The 23370-nt window shown below is 44.2% G+C and overlaps 1 long non-coding RNA gene across 4 annotated transcripts in view; it reads right to left on the bottom strand.

Moving 5' to 3' along the window:
* Nucleotides 1–18029: 18029 nt before the first annotated feature.
* LOC119406099 (uncharacterized) overlaps nucleotides 18030–23370 on the bottom strand; it is a 38371-nt gene continuing 33030 nt past the window's right edge. For all 4 annotated transcript variants that reach the window (XR_007417574.1, XR_007417573.1, XR_007417575.1 and 1 more), the window contains exon 4: nucleotides 18030–18194. This is a non-coding gene — a long non-coding RNA (uncharacterized LOC119406099). The remainder of the gene's footprint in view (nucleotides 18195–23370) is intronic.

Genomic DNA, 23370 nt, shown 5'->3' with positions numbered 1-23370 from the left:
CTCTAACTGACGCACTTCGAAAGTCGGAGCCAGTTAAAGTGACATGGGACCCGGAGAAAGAGAATGCGCTTTGCAAGCTTAAACAAGCCTTAAGCGAAAAACCCGTTCTCATGGCGCCTGACTTTTCCAAGGGCTTTATCATTCAGTGCGACGCGAGTGATCGCGGAATGGGAGCTATATTGTGCCAGGAAGATGACACTCGTCACGAAAGACCAGTTTTGTATTTAAGCCGAAAACTGAGCTGCAGGGAAGAGGCATATAGTACCTCTGAAAAGGAATGTGCCTGCCTCGTGTGGGCCGTTCAAAAGCTGGCCTGTTACGTCTCCGGTTCCAAGTTTGTGGTCGAAACGGACCACTGTCCTCTAACCTGGATGAATAACATGTCGTCCAAAAGCGGCCGGTTATTAAGGTGGAGCATGATACTCCAACAGCACAACTTGAACGTTCGTTACAAGAAAGGAAAGCTAAACGCGAACGCAGACGCACTGAGTCGCGCGTTCTAATCAGTGCCGTCTTCGGCTATCCTTTCGGTTTTCGCTGGCAAATTGGGGCAAAATTTTGTCCTCATTGCGGCCTCAGCTGAGCGCTTCCGTCCTGAGTGATCTCAAGGGGCCAAGATTATTTTGAATTCTGTTTCATTGCGTTTGTTACACGTGTAATATTTTGAGTTCTGCTTTTAAGAGTTTTGGTGTCCCACATGTGCCTCTTGATATAGAGGGAACAAAATTTCGACATAAAGGTAGCTAGGAATATATTATTCTATTTAGGTCTGGTGTTCTGTGGGGTGACCGAGGGCACTTGCTTGTGTCGTGTGTTGTCTGTTGTCGGACCGTTCTTGACAAGTTGCAGAACGATCAACAAGTGCTGATACGAAAGATCGTCAGAAGAGACGAGCAAACCAAGTCGACACATCTTGGCGACAAGCCACTGGAGCCGGGATCCGGCCTGGCGACTGGGATCTGTTCACGGAACGAAGCGTGGAGCCAAATGTCCCCATGGCCCTGGAGGTGAACCTGGATGGACCTGGCGAACGAGCGCGCCCGGCATCCGAGCCACGTGGAAGCAGCTCGTCTTTCCGGCGCATTGTCTGGCGGCGGGGGTGCTGTTATGCCAGGGCTCCCAACCCAAACTTCCTTGCTTCGACAAGGAATTCAAGCTGGTAAAACGTCTGACGCAACCAGCGTCGACACCCGCTGATGCAACGAAGCGGGAGTCTTACGCAATCCCCGGCAACTCCGGCGATGAGGCTGACTCAACCAGCGTCAACACCAGCTGATGCAACGAGGCGGGAGCCTTACGCAATCCCCGGCAACTCCGGCGCTGCGCCTGACGCAACCGACGGAAATCTCTCCCGCAACGTGCGGCAAGCCCTCCTCCCCGCGGATCCGGTTCGAGCCAGCGACCAACGGCGGTTCCTGATTGGAGGCTTCGCACTACTGGCTGATGCAAGCGATCGCCCAGGGCTATAAAAGAACCAAGCTGCGCGGAGACAGAGAGACAGCGAGACAGCGAGACAGCGAACGAAGAAATCGCGGGTCGTCGTCGCACCGCTGTGCGAGCCCAATAAGCTGTCGGCCCCAGCGCCGAATATGTAACGCCTCTGTATATATGTATATAAATTTGCCTTAACTCACCGTCGCCTTGATCGCTCCGTCTATCAGCTCTGCGCAGAAGCAGTCGCAAACTGAGACACCCGTTTCCCAACACCACACCAGCACAGTGGATAAAAAGCTCTTGGAACAGTGCTGCTTAACCATTATAACAACTTCTGTTAATATAAACAAGTATGCTTCAGGAAACAATATAACGACGGGAAAAATATTTCACATCATTTTTCTCAAACACAAATATTGCAACAAAAGGCACCTTGCCAAACGCAACTAACTGGCATATTTGTCTAGAATTGATAATTATATACATCTTGTGCTATTTCAAATTAATGTACACATGGTGTTAGTACCAGAATATAACGTAATTCACTGACTTGTATTATCTTCAAGTGGGTTCACCCAACGCAAGTTCGTTTCTCGTAGCAACGACCTTGCACAGTCAGACTAAAATCCTAACCATAGTGCAACTAACTTCTAACAAAAACAAGCGCGGTGCAGTAGTCGCGGAAAAAGCCACAAACACACGCCACTGAAGAGCACCGCGCGCGCATGTGCAGCCGCAGCGTGTTTTTATATCTTTCTCCCCGCGTACTACATGCCAATTATTACTGAGTTTCCTGAAAAGGTACTTCATTTGAACCTGCATCACGAGAAGGCTAGGCGATGAACGTTATGTTTAAAGCAGTTCTGTTTCCGAAGTGATAAGCCATCGTACAAGTAGCTTCAGGCGATGATCTCGTGCAGTATACAGCTGTAGTCGATTTCAATAACTTTCGACGACGCTAAGAAGTTTATTTACAGAATCACAACTCGGCTACAAAAAATCTTGCAAATTATTCTTCCTTCGGTTTACGATCGCTTCTGAGCGGCGGAATGCCAAGAGCGGGCCACTTTCTCTCTCTCCTCGGTCGCGACCCGTCCCCTCTCCGGGAAAGAGCCATGCTCTCAGTCCTCCCCTCCTACCTCACCTCCCCCCTCCGGTCCCCTACGCCCAAAAGGGCGCGTGTTGCCCTCCCTGCGACACATACATCGCGCAGGCGTCCCCAAGGTCACCCAGTTCCCGAGTAGAGAAGCAGCAGCGGGAAGTGGGCGGGCCGAGCGACAGGCATTCTTGGAATCGAAAAACAGCAAAGGAAGAAGAGCGCCATGACAAGAAACGCTTGCGTTACAGAAGCGAGCGGAGTATCGCGCAAAGCTACGCGCCTTCATCCACCCGTTGCAGTTGTACGTAGTGAACGCACATGGTGAATGCTTCATACAACCGTATAAAGTGCACAGAAAGCATTGAGCATAGCGTAAAACATACCTGTCTATCATCCTTCCTCTGGCCATCATCCCCGCAGAGTGAACACACCGCCCAGACGATCACACTCGGTTCCTGCGTAAAAGACATCATGTAATGAAGTAACCTAGCTGTGTAATTCATAAATATTCTAGAACTTACCAAATCAGGCATCCACTGTGCACTCTTCAGCTTTACAGTCCATTGTGTACCGTACACTCGGCGACAGTCTTGTCAAAAGGCTGCTTTACGTCCGCACTCGCCGTCAGTCACGAGACTAGGACCTAGATCGTCTTGGAAGGTACACTTGATATTGAATCACGTAACCAACGTGCATAAACGATAAACGTGGTAACGAAGCATTGTAGAACACAGCATGGCACACACACACACAAACCGCGCGCACCGCGCACCCGTAAAACAACTAAAGCGTCCCCAAGGACAACTTTTTTTGGCAATGAAGGGAAGGCTACGTGGGCGGAGCTACTGCGCATGTACTGCTCCGCGAAATAGTCCGGTTCGGCGCGCGTTTCGAATTTAGTTTTGGTTTGTGAACCTTCCGTACCTCATGTGACGGCCATTTCATTGTTCGAGCGGCCGTCTCAGGCTTATACAGCCATTTGCTAGTGAAATTCGTCAGAAGCTCCCTAGGCGAGTCGCCGGGAAAGCTGGAGGGTGACGAGCGCTCACATGAAGACGAAGGCGCTAGTTTGACTGTGAGGTGCACGTAAAAGGTGCGACGTTTTCACAAGTGCAAAAGCGCGAAATGACGCTGCATAAATCAAAACAAATATAAATATCTCCTTGGTGCGCACTGACCCTCTGCTTCAAACAGCGCTCCGTAGAAAATAAAGCAATGTTGTTATTTGTCACTGTACATAAAAAAAGTGTATTTATGGCTTTTTTTACACCCGTGTGTGCATGTTGGGAATGTGTTATGGCTGTTCGATTTTGTTAAACAACTATACGTTTTGTTTTGGGGAAATGAAAGTTAGAAATGGGCAGTTTTCAAACTCGCATCCCAGACGACGGTCATCTCTGAGTCCTTACTCGAAAGAAACGCTTTTTTGTTTCAAGTTACTGCCCTCCCTATTGCAAAACCCAGCGCCACTGGGTACCAGCGTCCAGTGCCATGCCTGATTATGGGCCCAGCGTCGCGCTGGATACTGGGCCGCTGGAGCGGCGTTTTACTGGGAGGCGCTGGGTACTCAAGCGCAAAACGGCTCTACAGCGTTAAAACGGCGGTGCCTACGTTCCCTGCATAAATAAATTACTAAAAAAAGTCATATAGAAAGCATTAGTGCAATAAAAAAAGAAAAAAAAAAGCCGTGCGAAAAAAAAAAAAACTCCACCACGAGGATTCGAACTTGCCACCTCTCAATCTCCAAGCGAGTACTCTACCACTACGCCACGCTGAAACACGTCAACACCGCTGTAAAAGAGCTAGTCAATACAGTAAGAAACCGTTTCGTTTCATATTTCGATGTCGTGCATTCAAGGAAGACGCGATCTTCCGTTCCAGATCACGCTTGCTTCTTTATTAGACACAAACAGAGGGTGGCCGGCAAAGAATGAAATGCCAAAAATGAGAAGAGCACTAGGTTTCTTTAAGAATTCCCGTTTTAACTCCGAAAATTATGAAATGGATCGAGGGGCCGGGTACAGTTTGACGGCTGTTACTGCCGATTTTTAATAGCCGTTTCTCGCCCTTGCTAATCATGAGCATGTACAGAAGCTTTATGATGACTCGTTCGATAAACACGCGCCTACATGAATTCATACTGAGTAGTTTTGTCGCACGAGCGACGATATTACTGCGGGGCGGGCGTGTCTGTATTCTGACTTCCAGTTCTAGCGATACCTACAACTATAAAACCGCTCAGCAAAAACAAACACATTTAGTTGAAAAAAGATGCCGGTGTGTTAGTTCACTAACGTGTACCAGTTGACACGTATGTGTTCTGACGTATGAGTCAGAGAAGTACTAGCGAGTGCGGCCGGCTGCTTTCGGTGAGCCTACGTTCGTTGCTGAAAGCGCGTCGCATCGATGGTCATCGCTCCTTGTGCGAACACCGTACACAAGAAAAAATGGTTAATTTAGGTTAACGAATGTCCAGACTATACTCTACTGTAAATCTTACACGTTGGAATTGCGTGTACTTAAACCAAGAAGCGCCGGTGGCATGCAGACGGACTCGGCCGGTACGCTAGGCCTAACGCTCGCTGGGAGCCGCACTGGGTAGGAACGATCTGGGCGCAGATTAGTTGCGATGATTGAAGTTTCTGCATTTTAGCCTCAAAACCTTTTTAACTGATACCTAACGTATAGCTGAAGTACGTGGAAGTGCAAGAATTGCCCGAGATGCGTTTCTGGTGTGGCGATATCGAACGACGGCTGTTTTTCTGGCCTCCGTTGGGAGGGGCCACGAAGCCAGAGCTCATTTACTTCTTGCCAACCGCACGGCGATGTAACGATTTGCTCTGTAAGTTCAGACCAACACTTCCAGACTTAGAAACATTGCAATATGAAGTCATAACCGCAACACATCACGGATGCAAAACTGATATATATGATCGGCATGCACAAAGTGTGTATTCATTGCTGCTACGCGTGCTCTGCAAAAATTAACGACGTTATTGGCACTGCATGAATAAGAAAAAGCGCGGCAGAAAGCAAAGTGATCAGTGTTGGCTGCTTTGGGTTATTAACATATTTTGCTTCACATTCGACAGGGAAACATTAAAAGTGACCGTGATTTCACATATATCATATCACGTATATCATGAAAATAGCGCGCATCTCCTCGTCTTTCTCTGCCAAGCTAGAATTTGTGACACGTTTGAGACCCATTAGGATAGCATCTATTGGTACCATCGAATCAGACATTCGATATTCAACGATACCAAAGCATTCTGCCGCGCACGATACGGAAAGCAGCGCGCGGCACTGGCAGAACAGTGCAGGCTCCAGTATGTGCCAGCGCACGCCAGTGAGAATTCCAGCGTCTCCAGCGCTTCCCAGTTAGCGCCAGCGTCACTGCGGCAAAGCCAGTGGCTCTACCAGTGCGACCCAGCTCTTTCCCAGTGCTTTCACCGGAGTCCCAGTGAATTCGAGCTTATACCAGTGTTCCCAGTGCAGTCCAGCGCCAGAAAACGTACTGGTATCACGCTGGGGGTACTGGAACGGCGCTGGTTTTTGCAATAGGGCTCTCCCGTGGATAGAAAGAGGTAGGGATTATGATGGGAGGAGGGAATGGGTAGGGTGTGATAGGCGACACCCAACGTTGCACACAGAGGAGGTGAATGGGACAAGGAAGGAGTGAAGGGAGAGAGGAGTTGACGCCGTGGAGAACGGAAGAGAGTCGCGTGGAGACGACATTACGAGGGGGCGGGGCGGGAGAAGGATGTACGCGACGTTGGGCCAAATCGAACTTTGCTTGTCGGCTGCTTCTGACCAGCGTTGCAACAGCGAGGAGAGATAGAGACAGTAGTTTGAGGTTGGGAAAAACGCTTGTCCGCGTATCTTTGCAACCAACAACATTCTGTTTTGGACATATATGTAAGTGCACCATGCATAAGAACAGTCCCTAATTTTTCACAACAATAACGAACTTTTTTTCTGTACGTCACCCATTGTCCACAGTTCCAATTCTTCTCCGCCCCCCAAAATCCTTCGCGACGCCGTGCGGGTAATCCCCACTCTCCTCCGTTAATTTCTACTCGACAAATGGGCAACACGGGCCCCTAGCTGAGCGAGTGTTCGCAGTGTCACTTGATCATATCTGTTCATATTTGCATATGTGATCGACTCATGCCTTTTAAAAATAAGGAAATGCTTACTTCTATATATACGGCAGGTAATATAATGAACCCTGCTGCGGTCGTCAGCAATTCTTCGATCGCCGGTGCATGGGCGATATATGTAAAATATTTACGCATTCTACTGAAACACGATATTTGTGTACATTGCAACACAAATTGTTTATTGCTTGTAGTCTCTTAAAGACGAACTTGTCTATTGTGATAAACTAATTTTACGGTGGCGATTAAGGCTATTTAACGTCTTTGTTGTGATGCGCGTTTTGACATTAGGAACGGCAACTGAATGTCTGAACACTTCAGTCACCAGAAATTAAAGTGCACATCGTCATTTGACTCTCCGATGTACACTTAATGTTAAACGACATTAGGCTTTGCATGTCTAATGTCTGTCTAGTGACTCATTAGGAGCGCACCTAGTCGACACTAGATACTCAAGACTCATTTTCATGGGTCCGAAGCCTTGCTTGTTGTCGGATATTTGAACCAAAATGTTCGGGTTTGCAGAAAATTTCCGGACATCCTACAAACGCGGGCTGCTTTGGAGATGGCAACTCCATGAAATTCCATTTCATCAAACCACAACACTTACATAGATTTAGCATTTTATTCTCACGACACCGTTAAAGAAGTGAAGTACTGCACTTGCCATTTCACCGACTATAAGGTGATGCTTGTTGCAGTTGGCCGGAAGAGGTCTCCAGAAGAACAAATCGAACAGTTGCCAGATAATTAACGCAAGAAAGACGACAGAATGTGACCATTTACGAATACAAGTGTCACGCCTACGCGCAGTTCATAATAGAGGACCATGTCACTGCATCACTGTATAATGTTTTCATGACGTTGTTATAAAACTGCTGTTAAATAGATCAAAACCTGTACCATGACTATAGATACGTCGCGCTTGCGCGCGCCTGTGTGTGTGTGTGTGTGCGTGCGTGCGTGTGCGTGTGCGTGCGTGCATGTGTGTGTGTGTGTGTGTGTGTGTGTGTGTGTGTGTGTGTGTGTGTGTGTGTGTGTGTGTGTGTGTGTGTGTGTGTGTGTGTGTGTGTGTGTGTGTGTGTGTGTGTATAACAACACACAGTAATAAGTATGCACTTAGTGGTTGAAGTGTGCACTAGGGGCCGGATTTCGCTATCGCGTTCAACTCTTAAAGGCGAAGCTTAAGGGTCCCCCAATTTTTAATATTGACTGCCGATTCATTGGTATCAATCTCTATTAAATCTACATCTCGCCTCCGTCACAATATCAACAGAAAGCGTTTCCAGCTCTTCGCGTCACCGGTGCAGTACACTTTACCAAGAAGCAGCCTCACGCGATGTCGTATGGACCAAGTGTTTACTCGAGCATAAGCTCTGCGTTTATTTGCTGGAGCAATCATTTCTCAACGCACACCCTTGTTCTACACTCGCGTCGCTCAGCTTTACGCTTGATGGAAAGAGCATTCTTTTACGTATGCAATAGATTATATAATGCGGAAATTGGTCGTGATGGGGCGATTTTGATTGTTTTCATGAGATGAACTCCACGTATAAATCACGCCCATTTTTTAAAGAATAGCTCTCGCATTAATATAACCAGTGACATACCTGCTAATACCGGATACTTGTGGCTGTTCATAACAACAACATGACCACCGTATTTCTGTTCCCATACAAAGCACTGAATATGTATTATTCAAGGCTTTTATGTGTTATGCTTTGTACAAAAAGCACGGCTTCAAGTACTAAAGGTAAATATGATATAATACCACAGATACGCTGTTAGCTTCCAACGCAGGATGAATTCTCCATCTGACTTGCTTTTCATATGAGATGAAGGGGTGGAAAGGGGTACAGGGTGAGGGGCCCTGTAATTTAACATGCCGTCATCTTACGTTTTGTACCGCTGACTGACATAAGTTGTATCATCAGTTCAAAAATTTACGCGCAGCCAGAGCAAGCGCTGGCTGCGCGGAAAATTACTGCTGGAGCAGATTGGCAAATATCTGGCTCTTGCGCAACGAGAGGGAGGGGCCACTCGACATCCTTTGAGGCCGTTGCGGCACCAGGCATAAACGACGCGTGCGCCAGTTGTAACATTCCTTTTCAAACGCCTTTCTACAGCAGCCTTTCTCCTACATCAGGTCATATTTGCTGCATTGTTTCGCCATTAGGCCAGGTGGCCTTGCTTAAAGGACAAGAAGGAAAAGAATCGAGTTCAGCGCCATCACGAAAGGTCAAAATGCAGCCCGAAGCTTTCGTTGCCTCTCCTTGCGTCATTTGCGTCTCTGCTCTTGGTTCATAAGTCCTTGCATATACGGGGAGATTACACTCGAGGATACCTATGAAACATATATATGGCCGAAATGCTAATACCGAATTCAGATTTCAGCGAACATCCTTCTCTATATCCTTTATTGAGGCCGACATAGACGTACCAGTAAGGACATCTTGCGTAACGCTTAATGCCGGCTCACCAGCTCATCTTTTATGTAAAAGCGCATTCTTTTATATGATTAACTGGTACTTGATTTACTTTATTTACCCACAGAGAAGACGCAACTGGGTACGCTGTGAGTACTGCTTCATGTCCAGAATGATTGTGTACCAATGAGACGCAGATTCTTCGTATTCCTCCACATCAGCACCAGCCTGTCTTTTGTTTACTGCAGGACGGAGTCCTTGCTTCATTAACACATAAGAAATGGCTCTCCGTATTCTTGCTGCCGATAGCTCTTCGGGCTGCATTTTTTTAGGAACGACGGGAATTTGTTTTCTGGTCCGTCAGGGCGGCACTCATCCTAATGCGCTTTGAGAGGTTCCCTTCCAGTGAATTCGGTAATGAAGTAATCTCCTGATTTCTCCGAAAGTTGGATCCCCGATGCTGGCGCCGGAAAATGAAAGAAAACGGGAGTAACAGCAAACAGATCTCTTTGCTTCACGATCTATTTTTTTATTGGGAAGTTTTCATTATTGGAGATGAAAGAACTCGGACAATCGGATCGGGTGAGGCGTGGAAGCGTGAACAGTATAGAATCGTAACTCAAAGCAAACGTTAGGCGACCCATGTCTGGTATGCATGTTCCGTGTATAGCCCCTAAAGTCAGCGTATGAAACTTAGTCGACGCAGCGACCCGGCGCTGTCACGTTGGTCTTGCGCTGTCTCGTTCTGAAAGAATACGCGACGTATTCAACTACGTAGAGGCACATCAAGTAAATAGGGGTAACTGATCACGTAGCGCAAAATTTGACACAGGACAAGAGAGGGGGACGAAGACGAATTAACCCCTCTCTTTTCCTGTGTCAAATTTTGCGCTACGTGATCAGTTATGCATAAACAACATGCCCAACTTCATACTCTTGTAAATAAGGGTGTTTACGGAAGAGCCGTAGCGTGGTGCGAAAATTAACTTACCGAGCAATGGGAGACAAGATTTTTTCAAATAAATTGGCCAAAAGGGTTTTCTTGACGACTTCAATTTTTGCGCAAGAATTCTTTGTGGGCACGTCTGACCCCACAAACAGCTGAAAGCTAAACGTTCGCGCAATCCATTATTATTGTGTTTCAATGCATCTGCACATCTCTTTCATTTGAGGGATTCAAATGTGCCTGCAGCCATTTTGCGCTGCCATCACACGACCAGAAGGTCCCTAAGTGGGCAAGGCAGGGTAAACGGGCTGCCCTGGTTACAGCTTTATATCTCAGGAACTCTTCCATATTTTGTTGTAATATTTTGCGTGCTCAAAAAGAAAGCTTGTGGGCGTTATTCTGTGTAATTTCAGCAATGTACCTTTCCTTTTATCCTTTTATCTCGTTGAGTTCCACTTTTATTCTGACTTTCCAATCAATCTTTTTTTTTTTCTTCATCATAACTTAAACGGTTTTTCAAAGGTTTAGGTTCAGACTATTTGGAAGGGATTCAGGTATAATCTTAGAAACTAGGATAGTTTTCCAGAAGAGGTACATGAAGTTTGAAAAATTAAAAAAAAAACAGACGTAGGAAAAACACGCAATTAAGTTTATGAATTCACGCGGAAAGTACTCACAACGTACAGCAATGACTACGCTACAAAAGCGTTTTGGTGGGAAAATCTTCAATCAAAACCTCTGAAAATGGTAGGAAGTGAATATATGCATCCGCCATAGTTATTATAAAAAAATACATACACGCAGAAACAATGATGGAAAACAGCCCGCGCATTTGTCAAGAGCCACGGTTTTTGGCGTCATTTTGAAATGGCTAGAACTTGCTTGGCGTCAGTGCAGAGCTTTGCTCCTCAGAGTGTGTATCATCTTTAGTAAAGAAATTAAAAAATCGGTTTCATACCGCCTATTCTTTCTTTTCAAAGTACAAGATAATCAAGATATTTCGGTAACACTACACTACTACGTAATGATGTGAGAGGATTGGACAAGATATTTGGTTAAAAAAATTGGAGCACATTAGTTTATCTCAGAAGCCGCACAGAATTAACCAACTGAAACTTTAATATGACAGATTATTTGTCCGTCTGTTCATTTCTTTCAAATGCCAAACTGTAATGAACAAACGAGGACAAATAAATAGGAAGAGAAGTGCACGAATGATATAATGATATTACAGCATAAATAAAAAAACAGTCAAGATAGTTTACAAGCTCCCAAAAAAGGCATGCATGTTCAGTAACACTAATCTGCTCCCACTAACAATATAACGTAACATTGCTGGATTGAATGCACTGGTGAGTCATCAGCAGCGAACAGTAATCAGGAATACGTTCTACGCGAAGAAGATTGTTTTAACTTTCAATTGGCATAAAATGAAACTAAACATTATTAGTTAAGAATTTTACGTTTACCTTGCAAAGAAAGTGCCGCAGAACAATAACCGCATAAGAAGCCTGTTTCAGCACTGGCTTGATAAGCATGATTTATTTTGCCACAGTTAATATGCGAATGTTTTTAACGGCAGTTGTCTGAATAAAGTTGTGTATTTATTTTCATTTATTTTATTTCTACAAACTGGAGCCCGCGTCTCTCAGAATCATATCGTGGTTTTGGGACGTAAAACCCCAGATAATATTATTATTACAAACTGCAGCCCGTCATGGGCTATCGCATGGCTGGCGACAACATTACATATTAATTAGAGACAGAAAACTGGTCATTGGCAAAGTGCAAACAAATCCGGACAATGCATTCCAACGTTCAATTGTTGAAGGAAATTGACTATATTTGTTGAGCGACACAGCCACAGACCATGTGTAACGGCACATGGCTGCGACCAAATGCATATCGTTTCAATTTTGTCTGTTTCACATCTCATGTCTGATGGCATTTTCTTGCCTGATTAATGCAGGGGCCTTTATCAACCGATAACAATATGCCAATCTTCATATACTTTCATATTAACAAAAGCATGTCATATGTTACCACGTGCTAACATATCTTTTTTTATATTATTTCAAAAGAGAAAGAGTAAGAGGTGTTCCCCGTTAGCGCGACGAGTTCTTTCAGTGAGGCATTTTTTGTTAATAAAGCATTATTCCGTGCCTATATTTAAAGTGAATGTCCTGCTCCTGCAGGTGCGTTTACCTTATACTGCTCATAAAGATGTAAAACTGACAAAGGATATCCGTAAACGCATGAAAAAAAAAAGATTCATTGACCCGACTGTATCGATCAAGGCCACTACTTGCAAAACGTCGCGGTGCCAAGAATGAGAACTGAGGAAATCTCGGTGCAGCAATTATTGCAAATAAGCCTGAAGCTCTCTCCGGTACTCTCAGATAACTGAAGCAAAGAAACCATGCCAAGGAAAAGCAGGAATAAACGTAAAATTAGGGGCTAATGAAGTAATTAGTTTCCCGGCTTACGAAAGGACATGTAAAACGAGTGGTCGGAAAGAAACCCAAGAGAGGAAGGACTCGTAATTAATTGTGGGTGGGAGCTGTATTCACTATCGTTGGTTGAGCAAGAAAAATATATTATAAGATGAAAAACATTACCAGTTAAAGGTAAACAAAAGAATGGCGGCTATGTGGCAACGATCCAAATTGTAACATTTAGTAAATATAGAGAATGTGTTTAAAAAAGGCTTGCGAGAAAATATGATTGGCTAAGAAAACAGTGCGGCAGGTATGTCTGTCCGTTCGGAGACAAAGAGTAAGGTTGAAAATACATCTTTATTGAGAAAAAAAAGCAGAGGAATCGACCAGATTAGCTGGCTATATCTTGCATGTTACCAAATTACGTGACTGACGGCCAGGAATTAATACGTGAAACAAAGAAGACTGCGATAAGCTAGAGAGTTCTGTTGGCGATATAAGCTGCCTGTGTTTGCCATCGTTTAAGTAGCAAGTTAGGCTTGATCCAGCTGTACAGTATCGGATCTAATACCAATTTTAATGATGGTGCTAAGCAAGAAAGAATTTTTATTTCTGTCAGGCTGTTTTTTTAATAAACGCACGATGATGTTTATCTTTCTTTTTACGATCTTTCATATTACGATGCTTCTCTGACGAGCATGAAAACGATCAGTTTGGAAAAAGGCTAGAAAGACGCTATTCGTTCAATAAGCAACCTTACTCGTGTTCTTAGTCAACACTGCTAGATAATAAATAATATAGTGTAACTTTAACTGCGAGGCACAACGCCTTTTAAGAGCGGAGTTCCTTAAGCTTTTGGTCATCATCATGAATCAGCACGCGCTCTCTTCGTAGCGGTCTTCTTCTCAGTTCTTCATCTTGCGCGTCACTCCCAAAAGACGGGCGCCGATATCTGCGGCGCGAGATGGAATAACTCTCATGGGTCAGAGAACGAGTACAGAGAGAGAGAGAGAAATAAAGAAAGAGAGAACGATTCTTGGCAAAAGTATTTCTTTGCGAGGAGGGATTCGAACCCACGGACCACGATCTGAGGGCGAGCGTCCTAACCATTCGGCTATCCAGGCACGCTAGCAGAGCATAGCGTAGCCTTATGTAATGTAGTATAGAAAGGCGGCGGGAAAGGAAAGTGAGAGTCAGGAGAGGAAAAGGAGGAGGGGAGCGAGTAAAGCATAAAATATAAAGAAAGAGAGAAATGGGAATGAAGACAGAAAGATAAAGTAAGCGACAGGAAGAGATCTAAATAAAGAAGAAGCAAGAACTGGAGAGAGAAAGAAGGGCAACAAAGTAAGTAAGTACAGAAGGAGCGAGAAAGACAAAGAAATGCCTAGAGATAGGAAGAAAGAAATAGAGATAAACAGAGGCAAAAAAGACGAAGGAATACATAGAGAAAGAAACTGAGGAAGAAAGAAAGAGAAAGAAGGAATGCTGCCCAGCTCCGCGCTTCCTTCAGGCTTGGCACTCGATGTGCGAAGGTGTCTTACTTTAATTATCTATTTATTTGTCCCAGACTAGTGTATTCTTCAACACTTTATACCAAAGTCTTTTCGTCCGTGCACTTTCGTTTTATATCACTTCTCTATGATAACACTATTTTCTTGCTTCCTAGCCTCTATTTCCAGCTATACCGTCTTGGTGAAGGGCCCACACTGAGTAAGAGAAATTCCGTTTGCATGCTGCTCTGAGTGCCATTCTTTTTTCAAGATCACAATAAATAATGCTCCTCAGAAATGCAATAACCACGGCCGGTATGGATTGAAGCTCCGATCCACGCACCCAAGCACTCTCGAATTTGATTGTTTGTCCTATTTTTGCACCGCGAGAAAATAATAAGTCGCATTAGTAACTACGACCTGTCCAAAGTTGAAGATGGACAATGTGTACGTCCTGCCTAGAGAATACTTGGTTTAGAAAACAATGGCATGAGTTCAAAGGCCATACATATTCCTTTCGGCGCTATTTCTGTGCCTTCTCGAAGGCCACACGCCTGCGAGTTATTCGAGTTGTCACGCGAGGAGCCGCTTCATTATACCGACAAATCAGAAAGCCATTACGGCTGAGTGGATGCAGCCGCGAATAATTTTCATGAGACAGCTAGTTCCCATCTGCATATGAGCTGTTTCCGAAGTGTGGGGAGATGTCGCGTACAATCTTTATTCCTTCGGTAGAAGAACTTGTTTTTGGGCAAGTTAGTGCCTTAGTTTGCTGAACATATCGTAACTTTTTCATGTTTCTAGCTTCGCGCCAGTTACGATATGTTCAACAAAAATTTACTCCTTCGGTTCGTTTGTTCGACTTTATCAAGATTTCTGCTTCACGGGAACTAAAGTAGAGGAACAAAATAAAATGGGAGCCCTTCCGCTATGGGGAAAATGGGGACAAGCGAAGCTTTGCGTGCGCGTGCCTGGCGTACAACTTTTGTCGCTTCAACGTGAATAACGTTCGTAATGGCAAAGATGACTTCCTGGCGCTTCACGTGAGCACGTGTGGGTGCACTCCGCAGTTTGAAAGAACCACAGTTCTGGATAAGATTAAAGGGGTGGTGCCATCAAATTGCGAGGCTATAACAAGCCTGTCGTGCTTTTTTTCTGTATGCAAGGACACTCCACACGAAGGGCCGGACACAGCAAACGTTTAGAATATATTTTAATTCACTTCCAAAGCGTACCTAAATGCCCATTCTCCCGATCGAAACCCATCGCTAGCAACAACTTGTAGGTTTGGGCGAGTCGGTTCATGATGCGAAAACTAGAAGCAGCGCGAAACAAACGACGACAAAAATAGGAACACACACAACAGGACTAGCGCTAGTCCTATTGTGTGTGTTCCTATTTTTGTCGTCGTTTTTTTCGCGCTGCTTCTAGTTTTCCCATCGCTAGCGCGCCAACTCTGACGTAGATGTATAGGAAGGGCAACGAAAGTTGTAATGACGTCACACCAGATCTGCTGTAGTGACGTGAGTGACTTCCGGACCTGCGCCACCCTCCGCAACGTACGTACCGGCTGTAGTGCACTAGAATATATTCTAGTTCACTGTAGCACCGGCAAAGCATCGGTTGCTACATCACTCGCCGAGTTTCGATCGCTTCCTGGCTAAGTGCGTCACAGCCTTGTGTGGTCACGTGACCAAGCCTCCTACACTTCTACGTCACTGCCCAACCTCGGCGCCCAGAAACCGAAACCGAAAGCTGTCGACATCAAAAGGCGATAATAAATTATTAAGCGAGAATACATGAATTTCGGTGTGTGCATCATGCTTCCTGGAGCTCCAGGAAACGCTTACAGCAAAGAACGCGCAAGCCACAAATTTGGTGGCACCACCCCTTTAAAGAAGAGCATGAGCGTATAATCTCTGAGGCAGCTCAGATGGCGCGTGAAAGGGGCACGTGCGTAAGCAAGCCATCAGTTGCATTGTCAGACAGGGAGCTCTGTTTTTTGGGATGCGCGAGTCGGCGTAGCAGGCCCAGTGATAGTTGATGTATAGTTATTTCATATCTTTGCTTATGTTTTCACCTTCTGTTACCGATTGTTTTCTGTTCACCCGGGTATATATTAGAGCATTCTTTTCAATAAAAATTCAGTTGGAAGTCAGCGCTTCTCTCGTCTTTTTCCTGTCCGCCGTGTGTTATTTTTACGCTGTTAACCCTAAGTATGCCTCTTACGATGAAATTATCTATGAGGCCTCCTGCCCTGCACGTCGCAGCGAGGTCTTTTGATGCCCTGTCCACATTCAAGCCGTGTTTCGCGCAGTATAAAGACCAGTCGTTGTTGGGTCTTGATAAATCAATGTTGAAGTCACCGATAATGATTAGCGGCCTGGTTCCCTCGGCAGGTGTATTGTAAGAAGCATTGACGCCGCTTTTTGCGTAATCGACGTGGTCCACGTTGCGGACCACGTGAACGAGTGCATGGTAGTTAAGCGTCTTCCAGGGGTGTTCTATTTTCAGCTTCCTCACTTTTCTTGTGTCCGCCACGCTGGTGTAGCGGTTACGGCGCTCGGCTGCTGACCCGAAGGTCGCGGGTTCGATCCCGGCCGCGGCGGTCGCATTTCAGTGGATGCAAAATGCTAGATGCCCGTGTACTGTGTGATAGCGGTGCACGTTAAAGAATACCAGATGGTCAAAATTAAGGCCCCTACAAATATTATTATTATCACTTTCCTTGCGTGTCAATGTGTGTGTTCGCGTTTACTATGTTGGTAGAGACTTTGTATTACCTGTGGCACATACCCGCATAACATAAACTCTGGTATGCGGGTATGTGCCACACGTGACTGAGAGAAAGGGTATCATGACGTACGCGACAGGTACTTTGCGTTATTCATGTCGTGAGCAGTGAATCGTGTTCACCATGCCAATTTTGGTATATTAGAAATTATGGAGAGGACCAGGAGAGCGCCCAGACGTAGGCGGCTAGATAGATAGATAGATACGTAGATAGAAACGCCCAAAGTGCCTGAGGTTCGCTAATAAATGCTTCGCATTTACAAGCATGTACATTGGTTTGACCAAGACTCCGTCTATACGGCGGGGGGGGGGGGGGGGGCCTGTCGCGTGTTGGCGTACCGAGGCACCGACGACGATGAGGTCAGCGGAGGCGCGTGGAAGGCTAGCGCTTGGGCCTCTAAATAAATCAGTTGGTTTTCGTACGTCAATGTAGCAGCATCGTTCTTCTTCTACTTCTACGCTACAGTCCCCACTTTGATGAATATCGCCGGACTCTTCAGTGTGCCTTGAATAGACTCGATGACCTTGACTAATGAAGCAAAGATCTTAAGAGCCTGATGGCGCAGTACATCAGCCCAGAAAGCCACACACGAGCCCTCCTGCGGTACTTGAAAACAACTTCATTAAGCGACCGCCTGTGAAACTCAGCACTGTGCGTGTGATGCGACATGTGTCTATCCTTCTCTCTCTCTCTTTTGCTCCCCTATTTCCCCTCCCCATGTGTAGGGTAGCAAACTGGACGCATAGTCTAGTTAACCTCTCTACCTATCCTAAATTCCTTCTCTCCCTATTGAAAATTTGCCCAATGGTGGGCATGATGGGACCCACTACCCACCATCTTGGTGGATTATGGTACTGGGTAATGATGGACGCATGGTGGACAGATGGTGGGTGATGGACGGATGGTGGACAGATGGCGGATGATGGACGGATGGTGGGTGGATACTGGGTGATGGACAGATGATGGGTGGATACAGATGATGGGTGGACGACGGGTGATGGACATGCTGGGTGTATGCTGGGTGATGGGCAGATAATGGGTAGATAACGATGGGTGTTGGACGCCTGAGTCAAAGTCGAGCTATGCAATTATTTACAAAAATAAGGCATTGTGCTTCTTAACGTGATTATAGACAACCTTTTACCATCGAGGTTAACGAGTTTACTTGCTGTGTCTACACGTGGCCAAGCATACAGCCACATGTTGAAGCAGCACGGAATCAATGAATGCATCTTGCACCAAATACTCGTTTATTTGTTCTCCGTGCTGCCATGCCTAACACGTACGCCCTGCTGGCTTGCTTCATAAAGTACCTTCTTAGGAACTTGCAGATGGTAGAAAGGCAGTTTTCTTGAGGTAGTGCAGTCAGCCAGATTGGGTGTGCTTTGAAGTACTTTTCCAGGCATGCTAGAACAGAATTGAATAAAAACAAATAAACTGCTTTTGCTAAATTTGGAGCAATAACATCAATGAAACCAGTTGCAATAACTTTGACCAAAGGCTTAAACCATATCAAGTCAAATAAAAGGCAGCATGTATCAGTCCACATGTCCGTAACGTTCTAGTACATCGTTGATTGCCAAGGCTGGTGTGCAAACCCAATTAGCTACAAAGTACGTCAACAGATGTCCTCGCTGTGTGCTTTGAGACTCCATGTCGCTTTTTCTTATACCAGCCATCTTTGACTAAATATGCAAGCAACCACTCTTTCCCTACCGAGTTTTTTGTTAAAAAACTATAAAAATACCATTTTTTTATTTGCCCATTTGATTTCACGTGTCCCGAAACAACTAAAAAACTTTTTAAAGGCACTTTATTTGCAAGATAAAAGAAAATATTTTTGAAAGTATGCGGAAGATTGGCATCACTCCCTGCAACACAGAAGGTGCCCTAATTTTTATTCAGTCTTTGGTGCAGAAAATGTCTTTGAAATTAAAAAAAAATAATAATGTGCGGGGAAAAGGAGCCCGTAAAAAAAGCCCTGGATGCGTCGTGACGTTGGAGGTTTCTTTACAACTATAGCCGTGCACTGTCGATACGTTGAGATTCGGTGGTCATCCAAATCTGAGGATTTAGAAAAAAAAATATTCTGTGTAGTCGCTGCCACACTTGCAGGGGCACTGATATTCTTCGTTCCACAAAACTTAAGCGAACAAGCTGAACAAAGCTGTTGCCGGCACTCGCGCACGTACACCCTTTTCTAATTCAAGCTGCGAGAATCCCGCCTGTCCTCAATAAAATGCATGCTTTGAGCGTGTTTTTATATTTTTTACTGCACTATCTGTGTAAGTCAAAGACAGCGCAGCAAACTGAATCAGAGTATCTTAATTGCAGCGCACGCAAACGCTTCTTTCAGCGTGGACGAGCCCAGTTCTTCGGTAGGAGCAGTACAAACCGTGTACGAACTCAGATCGTCTGTGGTAGGAAACGGGTTAAAAAGATTTTAAAGAGAAAAACAACTTCTGTCATTTAGTGCAAACAACTTCAGAGTACCAACGACACCACTCTTTACGCGAGAAGATGCTTGGCAGGCGATTCATTAAAGACGGTAGGCATGCAAACTAGAACACAAGAGAGAAGTCAGGACAACACAAATGCTGACTAACCGACTAGACGAACAATGTTTAGTCGGCGTTTGTGTTGTCCCAACTTCTTTCTTGTGTCCGTGTTTTATGCCTACCATCTTTTATCATGTATTCCTACCAACTAGCTCTGCTTTCTGGCATTGGCAAGCAAGACAATGCGCAAAAAGAAGATACACGAGGCGATGCTGCACAGACGTTCCCACACCAGCTCTCCGTGACATGATTTTGCCAGCGCCTGCTACGGGCAATAATCTTTACATTGTGTTCCTACAGACCCAAATCTTAACATAAGGTTCACAGAATTTTAGCGAACCAGTGTGGCCAAAATACCAAAAAGACGTGATCTTCGCAACATCATGTTGACCTGTATGTGGTGAGTTTTAGCATGAAATTCAAGAAGTGAAACACTGGCCTTCATTTCCTCTTCTACTTTTTTACCTATGAAAGTAAAATAATGACATTACAGACCTTAAATAATAATTTATTTGTCTAAACTGATCTAAGGTTTCCCTTTAGTGTCCTTTAAGGGGAGACACTCCTCGAAATAACTTTTTCATTTCCGAACAAATTGCTGGTCTCAATAAAAGTTTATTCCTCCTCCTCCTCCTTGTAATAGACTTGAAAATACACATACACAAATACACATACACATATGTTGGCATCAGATGCAATTCACTAAAGATTGTTTGTGCACTGGCACTTGAGTTTGCAAATCTAAGTGAAACAGCACAGAAAAAAAAGCTACAATGTATGCTAACGTCCTTCACGTCCAAGATGGTGTGAGCGTGTTGCGTTAGTGTGCCGTGAATGCGCTGCATGCAGAACTTTCCTTTTTTGGCACGATGGGAAGCATGAAAGTTTATAGAAAACTTTGTGGAGGACAGGCACAGATAACCACGTCATCCAAGTAAGGTGTATGGTTTTAATTGTTTATATTTTTTGTTCATATTCCTATGCTCAAACACAATGTGAAGACTAAAGAGTACTTATACTAAAATAAATAGATTACTCTGGTAGGCCATACCTTACAAATTTCATTATTCATAAGTGTGCTGTTTAACTGTATCGCTGTGAATGCTGCAGCATAAGAATGAAATCAAATTTCCATAAAGCGCAATTAAAAGAGGTTTAAATTGTTTTTCCCATGCTTTCTTTGAATCCATTACTTGTTTTTTTTTTTCATATGGTAGTGTTTAACGAAAACTGGGCTCGCCTATTGCTTTCCGTCCTCTTCGTCCGAACAATAGAAGCATTACTAGCTGAGTGCGATAAAAATAATGGCAACTAGGGGAAAATGTGACAAAATCAGTCTGAGAAATGGCAGAGATGCAAAATGGACACAGCATATTTGTTCAATATTCAACACAGGTCTTAGGCAACAAACATTGATGCCATTTGTCACCAGCACTGAATGGGCCAAACTGAAGTATATAATTGGCCTAACAGACTGCTTATGTCCAGCATGTGTAGCAGCCACTGACCTATATGCTTGGGTCCCCAAATTGAGTGCCATCATTGCTCAGAACAGCAGACGTGACGTTCAAACTAGCATCACTTTTTTCGTAGAAAGTGAGTGCATTTGCCGTAGTCTCGAACCCTCAGCACTCAATAAATAAAAGGTAATCATCTACTGACCAAAAGATTCTAATCAGGGCACCATCAGAACTGACAGTTGGGCAAGGTGGTACTGATTCATCATTGAAATTTTGCTGGTGTTGTTTTGGTCTCTTCTTCGTTCTTGTCTAGTGTATTAAATGATCAACCAGAACGTATACTTCGTCGACCATTCTTAAACATCACCAAGTTTGTGTGACAATGCAATCCTGCCACCCTTTCATTTATTATCACTGATATGTATACAGACAACATTTCTTACAAAAAGCCTCGGCATTACTGTGTTTTTCAGAACACCTTTCAGATCTTTGCAGGTGCATTTGTTGAATTTTTGCCTGTTTACTGTGGATCTACAGTGACGTGATGGCTGGATGATGTCTTCACACAAATTTCACACAAATGTATAAGTTCCGAGGTTATGTCAACCCTGCAATTCATTTCAAATAGATTGACTGTGAACAATAACTGAACTCCGAGATCTGGATTATTTTGCAGTTACAAGGTACTAATAGGCAGATTTCTCCTGTGCTGTTTTTGATGAGGGCAGATGTGCTGGCTAGAACTTATGAATATAAGTGCCTTGCAATAATGACACAGAAATCTTGGGCTTTCACATGCAGTTCAAAGGCTACCACACGTGCTCGGCATCATGTCTGCAGTTCGTACGGCAATACTGGACTCATGTTCAACCTATTCAAAGCTGGTGAAGAATATTTAGAATGACAGAAAGCTGAACAAATTGGTAATGATTCACCTTAAAACAAAGGTAGGCATGCAAACGCAGGCACAAGAAAGAAGTGGGGCCAACACAAACACCAGCAAACAAATGAAGAGGCATACAGTGGTGGAAAAGAAAGTGGACACAAATACCTTTACACGCATGAGCAGGGATAGGGAGACACTTATTAATCCGGCACACTTGGAGCTTTACGTGAGAGATAACACTTCAGGAATCTGATTTCTTCGTCATGCAAGTCAGCTGACAGATGGCTCACACATGCGGTTCCACTACTATCGATATGCCAAGCTTCTACCATTACAGGTTTTTACACTTCCACTGTTGTATGAAACTACGCATTCATTTAATTTTGGCGTGCATTTACACTCTCGACAATGCAAGATTATATTAGATGGTAAACCTCTAGTTTATGACTCCTGATGTTTCGTTAATCTCTGGTAAACATAGCGGCCCATTTGCTCTTTGGAGAAGCAACAACAGCGAAGAGAAACATTATACCACACTTGTACCGCAATCGGTAAATTTTTTATGTGTTCTACGAAATGAATGTTAGTGCACTTTTGTCTATTATCTGTTTATTCTCTCTGCAAGGTGGCGCAAATCTTACGTAGCTTATTGGCAGCCGTAAAGACAGCATTACCACGGTATGCACTTCTCACTTTCTTTAGCCTGTGACATAAGCAATGAGTGTAAAGAATACCTAAGGCATGCTTGTTACTGTTAATTTTTGCATCCATGTTTGCATGTGACACAATCAGCTTCTTTAAACGTTCAGTGACAGTGGCTACTGCAAATCTAGGATAACCTGCATCTAATGGATGCGTAACCTGTGCGTTAAAGCTGGCCTTCATTTTGTGTACAGACTGGTGAGAGATGAGTTAAGCATGACATGAAAATAGCGTTTTTTTCTAAGCTTTGAATGCTTGGAGTTGAAGTTTGACAACAGTATTGAAGCTCCAGAAGAATACTGCTAACAAACTTGGTTTTCCTGAAATGCTAAGGAAATGCCTAAAGTTTGTATACTATCATTCTGAAGCAATACTTCAGTAAACTTTGGCCATCCTCCATTTAATTCAAATTGTTGAATCATTGAGGTAACCATGGATTCAAATTGGTAACCACAACAAAATATCAAGTAAGCGTAACATGCGCAGAATTGAACTTGCATTGATTTAAAGATGCCCCAATTCTCACTGATTTATACCTTAGCATAGTTAACAAATGCTTGGAGGAGGCCTTAGGTAAAGATATTATTGAGGTTTTTCATTACGTAGACAATTACATGATTAATTTTTTGTAGCGGTGATAAACTTGAAACCGTGGTTACCTCAGTGAATCGACAATTTGATGTGATTGAACGAGGGCTGAACCATTCTAAATAATTGGCTCAGAATAATGACAGAATAGTACAATTTCAGGACATTACCTTAGTGTTTCTGGGGAACCACGTGTGATGGCAGTATGCTCCTAGATCTTCAAAACTACTGTTCAACTTCTCATCCAAGCATTTTCTCACCAAGTCGTGTGTGCACACAATGAACACCAGCTTTAATGAACTGGTTAGGCATCTATTAGATGTAGGTCATTCTTGCATTGTAGCCTCAGTAGCTCAATGTTTAAAGAAGCACATTTGTTACGTCTGAAC

The sequence above is a fragment of the Rhipicephalus sanguineus genome, chromosome 9, assembly GCF_013339695.2.
Source record: "Rhipicephalus sanguineus isolate Rsan-2018 chromosome 9, BIME_Rsan_1.4, whole genome shotgun sequence".
In the NCBI taxonomy this organism is placed as follows: Eukaryota; Metazoa; Arthropoda; class Arachnida; order Ixodida; family Ixodidae; genus Rhipicephalus; species Rhipicephalus sanguineus.
This window is presented reverse-complemented; position numbering and strand designations above follow the sequence as displayed.